Below are 13177 nucleotides of genomic sequence, written 5' to 3' on the forward strand. Positions count from 1 at the left end.
GAGTCAAATGCAGGTTTTCTTCAGTAAACAGATTATTTTCATCCTATCCACAGACTGCGCGGTCCTTCTTTAAGTGGCTATATTTATTTGCTGAGCTGGATCAGCACATTTCTTGTCTGCCTTATTTCCCACCTGGGCGCTTGCTTCTTATGCAATAATGAGGCATGGCTTTTAGATCTGTGTGGGACAGTGTATGGGACAAAAACAAACAATATTTAGGGATGGGATGGCAACAGAAACAGATCCACTCGAATGGCAATAATCACGTACGGGTATCTTGGGCATTGCATTCGAAAACACTTGCTGTTTAAGTGGCGCCAATTCAGGTCATCATATAACAATTCCAATCCGATATTCATTATTTCTGTGAGTGTTTCTTCATTCGTGCATAATTAAGAACACTGTTTTCGGTGTTGGCCATAATGGCACAAATATTAATCTCAATATGGCCAGTGTGTTTATGCACATTCATCTATATGAATGTACATATTATGCCTATCGCGTTAGCTCAAGGCATAGTTAAGGTTAAGAAAAAGTTCCTGTGGGATTTCATGAAATAACTTCCGAAAGCTTGCTTGAAAAGATATGAAAATATTCCAGATTAATATTTTGAGGTGGCCGCCCGTCCATATAAAATTCCATATAAAATTTCAGAATTGTACATTAACAGCTTAACAATGTTTACTTTGATCGTGTTTTGCACAGGTTTTAACATCAGGTTTACCCATAGAGAAAAATAAATTATGCCCAAATATCTCCACATTAGGTGCTTACATTTTCAGAATTATTTGCAGGTGCCTAGATTTGCACTTGAATTGGTGCACTGAAAAATATATTTTGTAAATCGACTTGGCCAATTTTTAGATATTAACAATTTAAGGTATACCTGTATAACACATAAACGATGACAACCACATTTTTCACTGAGAAAATGCTAACAAATTTCAAACTACACATCAACCATATACACAGCAACCACGCCGCCCATAAGCACAGCAGCTAGGACCATACACAACATATGCATCCATGCCCATTGCATACACATTACAACATACACTAAAACAAGGAAAAATATACTTCAAGCAATAATATTGAAGAGGGATGGGGAAGCCTGCCACCACCCACCTGCTACATTCATGACAAGGAAGAAGGCCAGAAAACACCTCAATCAACCATTTTATTTTAGACGAATACCCAATGAACCCATGATTGACAAGTAGTTCTTGAGAGGTATCCCCTCTGCCAGCCATACTGACCAAGGGACATACAGATCTATCCATGTGTGGATGAAGAGCCATAAACTACGATCAGAGCCACCTGTATGGAAAGCTTGGACTAAAACACCAAGAAGCCATGTTGCTGACATCGTTAGAGACACCACGACATAGCAGCTTTAGACAGAAGCACACATGCCATCCGCACTTCGGGACACATACACACACTCAAATACATGAAGAACAGTAGCGTACATTTCAATAGTTAGTGGACAGATACATATACATACTGTCATTGCTTTTACTATTTTTGCCATTAGCCAAACTCAGCAATGCAGAAACCACAAGACAAGAGATTGTGAGCAATTCTTGCAGATGCTTAAACATAACCAATCCTATGGAACTGCAGGAGCACCTATGTGACCTGACAGAGCCAAGTGTGACTAACCTATGGAAATATAGTATAGCAGGAACAACGTAGAACCCGCATTATAAGGGTTAGGAAAATTACAGCAGGCCTCTGGCCTTTGAGCAAGAGACGAGCTGAGCTGATTCTGGCTGGACAGATAGCAAGACGTGTGAGACAGGACCCGCAGCTAAGGCCAACAGATGCGGATGACATTCCAATCCCCAGATGACAAAGGGACCAGCTGCAGAAAATATGAATAAAGATTCTTATTTCAGAGCTGTGAGGCTCAGATTCGTGGTCTCTGAACATGTGACATGGCCGAAGCAGACAATGGACGGTGCTAAAGAGAGCCGCTCCGAGCTGAAAACAAGCACAGACAGCAACATTTGTTGCAATGTCTGAGGCACATTCTCATGAGCGAAACGTGGTACACAAAAGTTTCAATGAAGACACATAGCCAGTCCCGTCACCTTGAAGAGGAGCACAGGGTGCTTTGAGCTAGTCCAAGTCAAGTCCCAGCCTGGGGGCGACAGCACTGACCAATCACAGTTTAGTATCCAGGGGTGGATGGAAGGGGGACACCAGCCAATGATGAGACCATTACTCTGCAATAATGTCGAAGATAAACGTCATGGGGACGGGACAGGCCAGCCACCAGACATGCCAGGGCCAGTAGAATAACATCTTTAATGCCCTATGTAGGTAATAGAATACTCAATACCCAATCACTTGGCCCATAGGTTTTCTGGAGCAGGGCCCATGTTGTGATGCCATCTGGGAGTAAAACCATCCTGCGAGCCGAGGAAGAGCGAGATGTGCATTAATATTTTCTTGTTCCTTTGCTGATTCCTGTTGGTTTTGTCTGTAATAAACCGCAGTTTGAACTTGACACTGACTGGGGGTCATTACGACCTGGGCGCAAAGGGATACTGGGCACCGGTAATGACACTGGTGCGGTAATCCCTTTGCGGCCTATTCCGAGGTCCCTTTGCGGGTCCCTCCCTTAATGCCTGGTTTTACCAGGCGTTATGGACGGGTGCCGCAAAGGGATACCGGGGTCAATAACGGTACCGCAATTTGCGGTACCGTTATTGCTGCCTTCCCCTTTCCCATTGAGCCCTATGGGGGGTCAAAAATGGAATGGGGAATGGCTCTGGTGAATGGGGAATTACCGGTCCCACTGACCTCGGACTGGGCCGGTAATGACTCCCTTCACCAGGCCGGAGTCGGACCGATTTTGGAGGCAGCCATGGTGCTAGTAGCGCCATGGCTAACTGCAAACTCGGAATGAGGGCACTGAGTCCTCTGTGTATCCTGGGGGAGGGTGTTGGGCCCTCCAAGTCTTCAGACTTCCAGTGTCCCTCTAGCATACATGGGGGTCCGTCCCAAACAGGTTGGTAGGCTTCCCCATCCCTCTTCAATATCTATATATGATGCATGCACACTGATGAATAAAGTACAAACTTAATGCCAACCATACACAACATACACACTCACCCCCACTGCGTACACATTACAAACATATACTATAGCAAGGATATACATAACTGCCATTCAAGATTGGTGTGCCGCCAATGATCTTTGTCTGAATGCCAGCAAGACAGAGATCCTCCTCATCGGCACACCCTCACCATACTTTCCCCTGACTCTCTGGCCGGCCTCCCTTGGCCCTCCTCCTACCCCCACCTGCAAGGCTAAGAACCTCGGGGTCATCTTTGACTCCACCCTTTCCTTCTCCACCCACATCTCTGAGGTCTCTAAAAAGTCAAATGTCCTACTGCACATCCTCAGAGGTACTCTGCCTTTCCTCTCCTTCCCCCAGAAGCTCATAGTATCCAAAGCTCTGGTTCTCTCTAGCTTGGACTATTGTAACAGCCTCTTTCTAAATCTACCTGCCTCTCTGCCTTCTGCAACTAAACCAGAACAGGACTGCAAGACTTGTCCTTGGACTCAAGCCCTGGGATCGTATCTCTCCAGCTCTGAAATATCTCCATTGGCTCCTAGTGGATGCAAGGAATACATTGAAAACCCTCTGCATTGTCCACAAGGCTTCCTGGGGCCTGGGTCCAAAATACCTTCAGCTATCCCTCTGCAAATACCTCCCCTCTGAAGCTCTTCGCTCCTCTACCTCCAACTTCCTCAGGGTCAGTCGATTTTCAAAGAAACAAGCTGGGGGTATATCTCTGTCTTTGGCTGGAGCCTCCCTCTGGAACAGCCTCCCTGCCACTCTAAAACTGGAGAAGAACCATCTCCGGTTCCGGAAGCACCTCAAGACCTTCCTCTTTTCTTCTGCCTTCGCTCACTCTCTCCCCTGCTGATCTGTTCTCTCTTGGCACCATGCACCTGGCCACCCTCTGTCCTGCGGCCCAGGTACCTGCTCACCCTGCCACCCTCCCGCACTGCCTCCGGGCCACCCCTTGCACTGGGGTCTGTATATGTACCCATACAGCCCCCCCTTTTTCTTCCTGCACTTATCAAACCTACCCTGTCTGCTTCATTAAACCTAGCACTTGCAAATTGCTGGCTGCACTACCACTGTTTGTTGCCTTTATAATTTATTTATTGTTATTTATCAGTTTCTCCTCTGCTTCGCACTTTCCAATTCTCCCCCCTTCCATACACTTTTCCCCTCCCCCTGACCCATGCACTTGCGCGTTTTCAATGTCACTGGGCCTAGTAAGATCGCTGTTTTGTTCTCCCCTGTTCCCCTCCCTTGCCTTGTCGTGCTCTGAAACACTTGTGTACGAGTGCAATAGAAATAAAATATCAATATCAATATAGGGCAGCAATCACCAGTGTGGTGATAATTACACAGGAACATGATAGAATACACTTAGTTTAACCTTCTAGCACAGGAGACACGATGCACAATTGAAAGAAATCAAAATTACTTTTGGGGTAGTGCAAATCACAATTAAGCAATCCCCCTGCAACACCCAATCAAACCCCTGTTAACCAGATGTTGTGTGAGTGGAGAGGAGTAGCAAGGAGTCAGGTATACTATGCAAAAATCGGATTGAAAATCCGACCTGCCACCCCTGAATGGGAGGCATAAATCGTATTGAGCTCCCTTGAAAAAGGAGCAAAATGGCGCTCGGAATTACTAAACGTTGATTTTACATGTGCAGTTGAATGAATAGGGTAAGAATGAGTGTGGCTGTACTAAAGAACACAAACATTTACAAGCTAAAAGGCAATGTACTACAGAATGGCATACAGTTGGGACGGAAAAACAGTGCAGCAAAATCACACATGGCAGGATTGCAATTTGTTGACTTTTACAGGTTTACAATAGCAAAACGGCTTGGAAAATACTAAAGGACAAAGGCACATCACAGGTATGATATCAAAGTGAAAGAGTGCTTCTGGATGGATGATAGTATCGAATTCTTAAAGGGAAAGGGAACTCGTTTTTTTAATGGGAACAATTTCACGGGACAACTCATTTTTGTTAGTAAAGTGATTTCTTTTACTGAAACTATATTTTGGTGACTAGATGTTAAAGAAAGACACAGTGCGTGAGGAGGTTACTTGCAATGTCAACCTATCCATGCCGCATTCAGCTGTATATGAGAATTAATTAAATTATTCAAAATAGTACTAGGGTATTCATGGGATTTCTTATAGGGTTTCTTATTGGGTTTGACAAATGGCAAGGTAACAGAGCAAGGGATGCAGCTTTTTGGTTACTGGGGAAGGGGAATACTTACAAAGAGCCTTGAATGGGGTAGTTTGGACAGCAAACCGGGCTTCTGGACAACGAGGCAAGATCTGGTCAATGTGCAGCTGCGGCTCTCCTGAAGGGGACAGCTGGGCCTAGTCCGGTCACTGTAGACCCCAAGGTGCATCAGCTGGCAAGACAGGTAGCGGGGCAAAAGCCGGTCTGGTCACTGGATAATCCCAAAAAGGGTTCCAGCGACTTTCCCCTTTCTCCCTCAATTATTGGGATTTTTTTAAAGTTTAATTCTGGATTAATTAGAGGTTCAGCCTGGGTAAGAGGTTCTGCCTGGATCTGCTCTCAGCTACCCCTGGCCAGGGACTGGAATTTGGAATCTTGCAGGATGAATGTGGAATGTCTGGATCCCTGGATTTTGATTTACGAATGCTGTATTTTCTTGAATCTTGGATTTTTGAATGTCCTGGCTCCCCTTAAGCTTCCTCCTTGTAAAGGCCAGATGATATCAGAGGATTTTTACGATGTGGGCAGAACTAAGCTAGACCTACCTCTAAGAATCGGATAGGTTAGCCTGTGGATGTCGCCGCCTCCCTGTCAACAGATTGGACTGAAGGCAGTGACTCATTTTATTGTGTGTGTTTCTTACAATGTGCTTTCTTCTACCAAAGTTACTTTTGCCAAAATCAGTTATGGAGCAAAACACTTATATTTACAAATGTCATTATCAGGAAAATTAGATAGGCAGATTCCATATTTCACAAGGGACATTTCTGTTCAAACGCCAAGTTTGTGCGGTGTGTCTTTGTTCTCCTGCCATTCTTTCGTGATTTCTAAATAAAATACTTTATCAAACATCCTACAAATCGATATATATATGAGCCTAACAGCATTGGGCATATTTGCATCTAAGTTTTATAACTGTTGCATGTGCGCTTCCCCTAGAAATAACATTCTACTGGTGTTTACATCCGCAACATGTCCGAAGAACCTACAATGTCTTATTTTAATGGCACAAAAATGTTAATGGCACAAAAATGACATTTAAACGTTCATAATTTCACATTACTGTTTCTTTAGGTTACTGAAATAAAATATCAAAAAGTCCTTTAAATCAAATGGATGTCATCTGTCACTGGAGGGCGGTCCTTAAGATTTCCCCAATCATCCCACCCCCCTGTGTCAGCTCTGGGCAGCAGGACTACCATAGCAACCTTTCATTCTGGCACATGCAGCTGAAGAGAGATGTCACCAGGAAATCACACTTGCACGTGACAAGGCCAGTTCCCCTGATCCATTGTCCTTGGCTGGAGAATGGCAGAAGTCTGACGAGGTCGCCACATCCCACACCTTGGCCCATTTCATGTGCCCAGGGGCTGGTCCACTTGGGGAAGGTAATTCTGTTCCGAGGGGGGCAGGGCCCTTTGAAGCCAATGTCTGCCAAACCTGTTCTGCTGGTCTCAAAGTAATTTTATTATCATTTTCTTTCCTTTCTTTAAACAGAAATCAATTCTTTTTGGGAGTACATCTCATGTTTATCTTAGAGCAAATCCCCATCTTCCATCGCATTTCTGTGTAAGCACAGGGCATCATTTTAACATTTAACTTTCAAAATGCATTTTCCTGCTTGACAAAAGCACCATTTTACACGTGGGTTCATTTTTCTTGGATGTCACTTTACAAATGCGGTTCTTCTTCACATCTTTATTTTGAACATTTCCATAGCTTTAGTCACTTTCTAATACACAAGAATCTTTTCAACAGAAGGGTTCTTTGAAACTGAGATAAGTAAATAGAGAGAGAGATTCTTGTGAAGAGTTTGCCCATGTTATTTTGTTGCAAAATGGGAAACCTTTGCTGTATGGCCTGGAGTGAATTCCTGTGCTATTTCCCAGATTTTACTTGACACATAATGCCTTTCAGGGAGGACTGCCCTCCTTTGCTGGTCTACAACCTGAATATGGATGAGCATAGATGTGTCTTACTGCAACCAAACTGTGTAATGTTGAAAAAAATAAATGCAAATGGCATCAGTGCGCAGTCATTTTAAACCCAGAATATTTTCTTTTTCAGTGGGAGGTTTTGAGTTGGCAGCACAGCAGCGCTGCTTTTGAATTGTTTTCTTTGGTGCACATGAAAAAATACTGGCAGCCATTCTCCGGGTGTTCCAGGTTCCATCTCACCCCATATGTGCTCGACAGAGCTGGCACAGCCATTATTTTTGTAACTGCAATGCGCAGTTTTGATGCAAGGGAATAGTGCTTTATGGAGCCAGCACAGCCATTCTTCTTGTAACTGCTGAAAATGCAGTTTGGTGATGTAGGGGAAGTTCTGCTGGGCTGGTGAATGTGCCCCACACATTCTATAAGACAAAGAACAGCAGAGGTTCGGACTCCTCCCTTGCTCCTGTCCTCGTAGACACACTGGAGCATTGGTGGGCTTCATAAAGGATTTCTGCCTAAGACAAAAGTCAAACCAGGATTTTCCCCACCTAAAATGGCAGAAGAAGGACAAAGAAAGGACAAGCACATGAAAAATGGTGATAAAGGAAAGAAGCCACCATTATGGGTTAGTGGTGCCACTTCTGTGTATCCAGCTTTGAAGACAGCCTGTGAATATAAATGACACAAAAGACGGTAGAACACACCCACTGCAATGAGCAATAATTGTATGCATGTCACTGTAACATAAATCTTACAGGAGCAGTGAGAAAGGGGTTACTAGGTAACCTCTCAACACTCCACACAGGATGAATTCTGCTGATCTCATAAAAGGCATTGATAAAAAGGATACACCATATTCTTCTAACCTTGATAATAGTAGTTCTTAAGGAAAACAAAAGAATATAAAATGGAGAGCCCAAATGGCTCCCAAAAACACTGTAAAATGGGTGTTGTGTGCTGTAAAAGTGAAATACAGATGCCTTAAAAAGTATGGAGAAAAGCAAGACTCCATGAAATTAAGTAAAGGCTGAATAAACAAGGGTTCCCATAGTCAGAGCAAACATAATGAATGAGGGGAAAAAGGCTCCTGCCATTCAGGAGAACAGGAAAAAAATCCAAGAGTCCTGCAAAACGTGCTGCAGGTCTCACAGGTAGAGATGATTTGGCATAACAATGAAAAATCTCCTCAGCACTGTGATGCATATAAAAACATATGTAAAGTAGCCCTGCTGTATGCAAAAAATTAAAGCAGTTCATTACTGCAAAACACAATCTTGGCCTTCAATGATATTTCCTCAAAATAAACAATTTCCCCAATTACTTAAATAAACTTCTTCCACCCTGTAAATACTGTCAATGTGACTTTCAATGTTTCGGTGAAAAATAAAATGTAGGCCACGTTGAACTGAAAATGTATGTATACATCTATTTACATGTATGCACACACAATTGATTTTATGATGATTCGCAGTGCCACGCATCCACTTTGTATGTGCTGCCAAAATTTAAAAGATCAGTTTTGGTTTTTGTTTCTGAAAAATTCAAGTCACATTGAATTTCAAAACATATTTCATTTCCTCTTCGGTAGCTCAAATCATTCCCTGCAACATGTTAAAATAAAATACATTTTTTACCATGTTTATAATTAACAACAAATTTGTCAATTATGTTTTGCCATTGCCACTTTAGCCATACCATTCCATGTTCATGTTACCAAATGGTAAAACATTTAGTACACACTTCACGTAATGTCCCAGCCCATAAACCCAGGAATATCCAATTATTAACATGGTTTTTCCCTACATTGAAAGAAAAAATAAAGTGTTTTCAATCCCCATACACACATGGAAAAATGACATAAACAAGTGCCTAAGTAACTGAGGATACGTGAGGCATGCAAAACATAAACTACAATCACAATATATATCCAAGCACATGTGTAATGAAAGATGTGTGCATACAAATATACAGACGAGCATGCAAAACATGAACTATAATCATTTGAATAACATGGAAAACACCATACGTGCAGACATGCTTAACGTACAATACGTATAATTTAATATGCAAACAGTGTGCGCATGTATACTATAAAAATGTTGCACCAACACTAATACTCACATGATTGAAATGACACGGCAAAATTACAAATTCACACACGTGCATAATGATGAATACACTTAGATTGTGGATGTGTTAAATGATGTACTTACAAAACCTTGAAAACATAGTATACATTACAATATTAAAATACACATAATACATGCACACCACTTTTGCTTGTAAACCTACCCGGAATGTCCAGTTTAAAAAAACGGCAATGTCAACTTCTTTTCCAAAAATAAAAACACTTTTTTAATCACAAACAGACAGGCAAATAATGCCTAACTGCGCATGCGAAATGTACCCTAACCAGTCACCATACAGAAATACTTTGCCAAATCTATTTTACAACAAGCGTGACATGTGCAATTTGTGCTTTACACCATCCCCAAATGTGAACTTTTTCCAACCACACCTATTAACAATATTAAACACTTCAATTGAAGACAGTGGGCCTCATTACGAGCATGGCAGTAGCTGTGTCTGTATGGCTACTGCCATGCTTGCTACCAGCACCGCCTCCTGCGATTGGGCAATAACTGGCCCATTACAATTTGAATGGATCGGTAATTGCCCTTTCACGGGTGGCGGTGTTGCTGGGCTCCCGATCCCCATTATGCCCCATAGGGCAGAAATGGGGTGGGGGGCATGGATACGCCGGCACCATTGATAGGTAAGGCCTGGCGGGCTGTCAGGCACCTGCAAGCATAACTGGTATTGCCGTGGGACAGTCTGAATGGTGCCGGTGCCTTACTGGAACCATTCATGCCATCACCGCCAGTGTCGTAATGAGGCCCAGTGACTAGTGCTGATGCAAAGTAAGTACCCTTAACATACTTATAAAGATTACTGATAAACATAACCACTCTGACATTTAGTCTTGAAGGGGAGCATAGCGGATGTGGAGTGGTCTGTTCTCTGATGTTCCATCACTGGATGTTTCCTGTGTTGGAGATTTAAAGGTTCTTTTCTTTTCCCCTGGTGACCCTGCTAGCAAGCTTAATCAGTGCCTGTATTTCTCTACAGCTGATCTTTGTCTCACAATCCAGTTTGGAGGAGGTGTTTTCTGATGAATGGAGATGAAGCAGTGAACCTGCAAGGCGCAGGAGGAAGATCTTACCCTATATTTTGGACTTGTTTTTGTAAGTTTGCCCGCTGCATAGCACTGAACACATACTAATGACTAAGTACTTTGTCCCCAGTGCCATAAAAGAGCAGAATAGAGAGGACTGTTTTGACTCTTCCTGACAGACTGCACTCTCTCTTCATCCTTGCTCTTTGGGGTTATGCCCTTGCTATACAAGTGTTTGTGTTGTGTTCTGACACAGTGTTTAAGGTTACCTGGCTCCCCCGCTTTCTTGTAGGATGGAGGGTTACCCTTTAGAGGGAATACTGTACAGCTGGTATGTGCAGCCTCAGGCCCTTAGGCTCCCCAGCCCACAGGCGTTCAAATAAGAGGTGGCTAACAGTGGTTTATCTTCAAGCTGGTAGTCAGGTGAGCAGACAGAGGACAATAGGCCACAAGGTCAAGATGTTGACTAGTTCCTCCCACAGCCACGGAATTGTCACACACTATGGCTGCCAGGTTACTCATTAACAAATACCATATAAAAAAGGGAATTCCACACTGTACATTGATCATTTGGTAATTGGGGATTTTGACTGGTGGTTGTTGGTGAAAGTTCCCTTTGATGCAATCACGTGTTCCCTGGGCTTGGGACTGCAAAGGTAAGAGACCAAAACACACCAAGACTGTACAACCATTTCATCTCAATCAATATTAGACTCTTACCTAAAAGAAATCTCTGGGGAAACTAGAAGCGAAGATGCAAGTGGTGGAGCAGGAACTGCATGCCATAATACTCGTACAACAATCCATACGGTCCATTTGATGATGGTAGTCCCAGAAGACACACAGAAAGTGCCTGCCTCTATACCAGAGGGGCAAACAGTAGACAGTCATCATAGCAAACAATCTATGTCCATTGCATCTCAAGGGCTAAACAACATGGTTTCCTTTCAATCAGACTTTTATACTTAAGGGTAGCAGACACAGCATCAAGGGGCTACGGGTCGATTGTGAACCATCAAAACATATTTTATTTATTTATTTATAATAATTTATATTGCACGGCCACTGACCCGGGGGATTATCTGCTCTTGTCCCCCCTCAATTAAAAGTAGCAATGGTGAAGAACCACACTAATGAAGCGAGCATGGGGAATAATGAGATATTGGGCCTCATTACACGGAAGGCAGTAACCATGGCGCTATTAGTGCCTTGGTTCCCGCTGGTATTTTACTGAGTCCGCCATGGTGAATGGCAGAATTCCCGCCCTATTCCAAGGTGTGCGAGGGCGGTAATTCCCCATTCACCATGGCACTTCCCCATTCCCATTTTTGCCCCCATAGGGCTCAATGGGAATGGGCAAGGCGGTAATTACGGTACCGCAAATTGCGGTACCGTAATTACCTTCAGAGTCCCTTTGCGGGTCCCGTACTTAACGGCTGGAAAAACCAGCCGTTAAGGTAGGGACCCACAAAGGGACCTGGTAGTAAGGCGGTAAAGGATTACCGGTACCGGTACCCTTACCGGTACCGGTAATCCCTTACCGCCATCCGTGTAATGAGGCACATTGACTACCTTGTTGAGAGAACGGCCAGATATAATATTACAAATGTTAAAAAAAACACATCAGCCATTATGGGAGATTCTAACTTTATACATATTATGCATGATGTTTTAAGAGGGTCTCATCTTGATAACTTCCAATGACATCTGCTGTTCCCAAAGACACACAGGTCCAACTGGGACATGTTCCACTTCAAGCACAAGTCCACTATACTGCCCAAACCGAGAACTCTTTAAGTACATTAAAACTGCCCCCTGATGACCTTCCTTTGGTGGGGCTTATTATGCAGGTGGATACATTGAAACCAGGGGCACTTGAGTCCTCTATGTCTCTAATGCATAACTCAGCAGACTGGATCAATTCTCATCTATATGGGCCGAGCACTAACACCCATTAATATCTAGTGGTGAGAAGAACGATTTGAGTTGGTAAAATACCCAAATCTGATACTGGAGACTTTATAGCAGTAACATTTTCTTACCCTATGGTTGTGACATATCTCTAATGCTCAAATGTTGGTACTTTTTGTCAAAGGAAGCAGACAAGGTGGAACTGCTGTCAAACTGTTAGCCTAAAAAGCCTACTGTTTAAATTGCTTGGAATATTGCTGGGGATAAGAAAGTGATGCCAGCACTAAACCACAGAAGGGCCTTACACTGCCATCAAGGCAGGGACTGCACCACAAGACAGTCCCCGAATATTTGTTCAGAGGGAACAGGATGGAAAGGGACCATAGAATCAAGGACAGAAGCAATCAACTCCTCCCACACATCTATTAGGGGGAATACTGACCCAAAACGATGTGCTGTTGTGGGTTCTCTGGAATAAATGGATTGACTATTATACACGCAAATAGGGAGGATGGGATCTAATGAATTAATTCAATCACTAACATTGCCAACAATACCTCAGAATCAATTTGACTGTGGCAATTATAGAACCAGGGATCCAGTTTGACTCTCTGAGGCCTCACTTCTCTCTATTCTCTCACTGAATATTTCAGGAGCTAAATGGAAATTTGGCAATAATGGCAATCTTTCAGTTGTCACCTAGTATGAACCCCTTAAGTGCCAAGGAACGTTTTTTGCATATACTTGTATAATAACCTGGCACTTAAGGAATAACATTGCTCCAAGAAACATGGGCAGGCAAGGAATTGATTCTGGATGGCTACTGCGTGTATCAAACCCAACATTTTTAAA

Source organism: Ambystoma mexicanum, chromosome 7q (assembly GCF_040938575.1).
Source record: "Ambystoma mexicanum isolate Mex_15411 chromosome 7q, UKY_AmexF1_1, whole genome shotgun sequence".
Taxonomy (NCBI): domain Eukaryota; kingdom Metazoa; phylum Chordata; class Amphibia; order Caudata; family Ambystomatidae; genus Ambystoma; species Ambystoma mexicanum.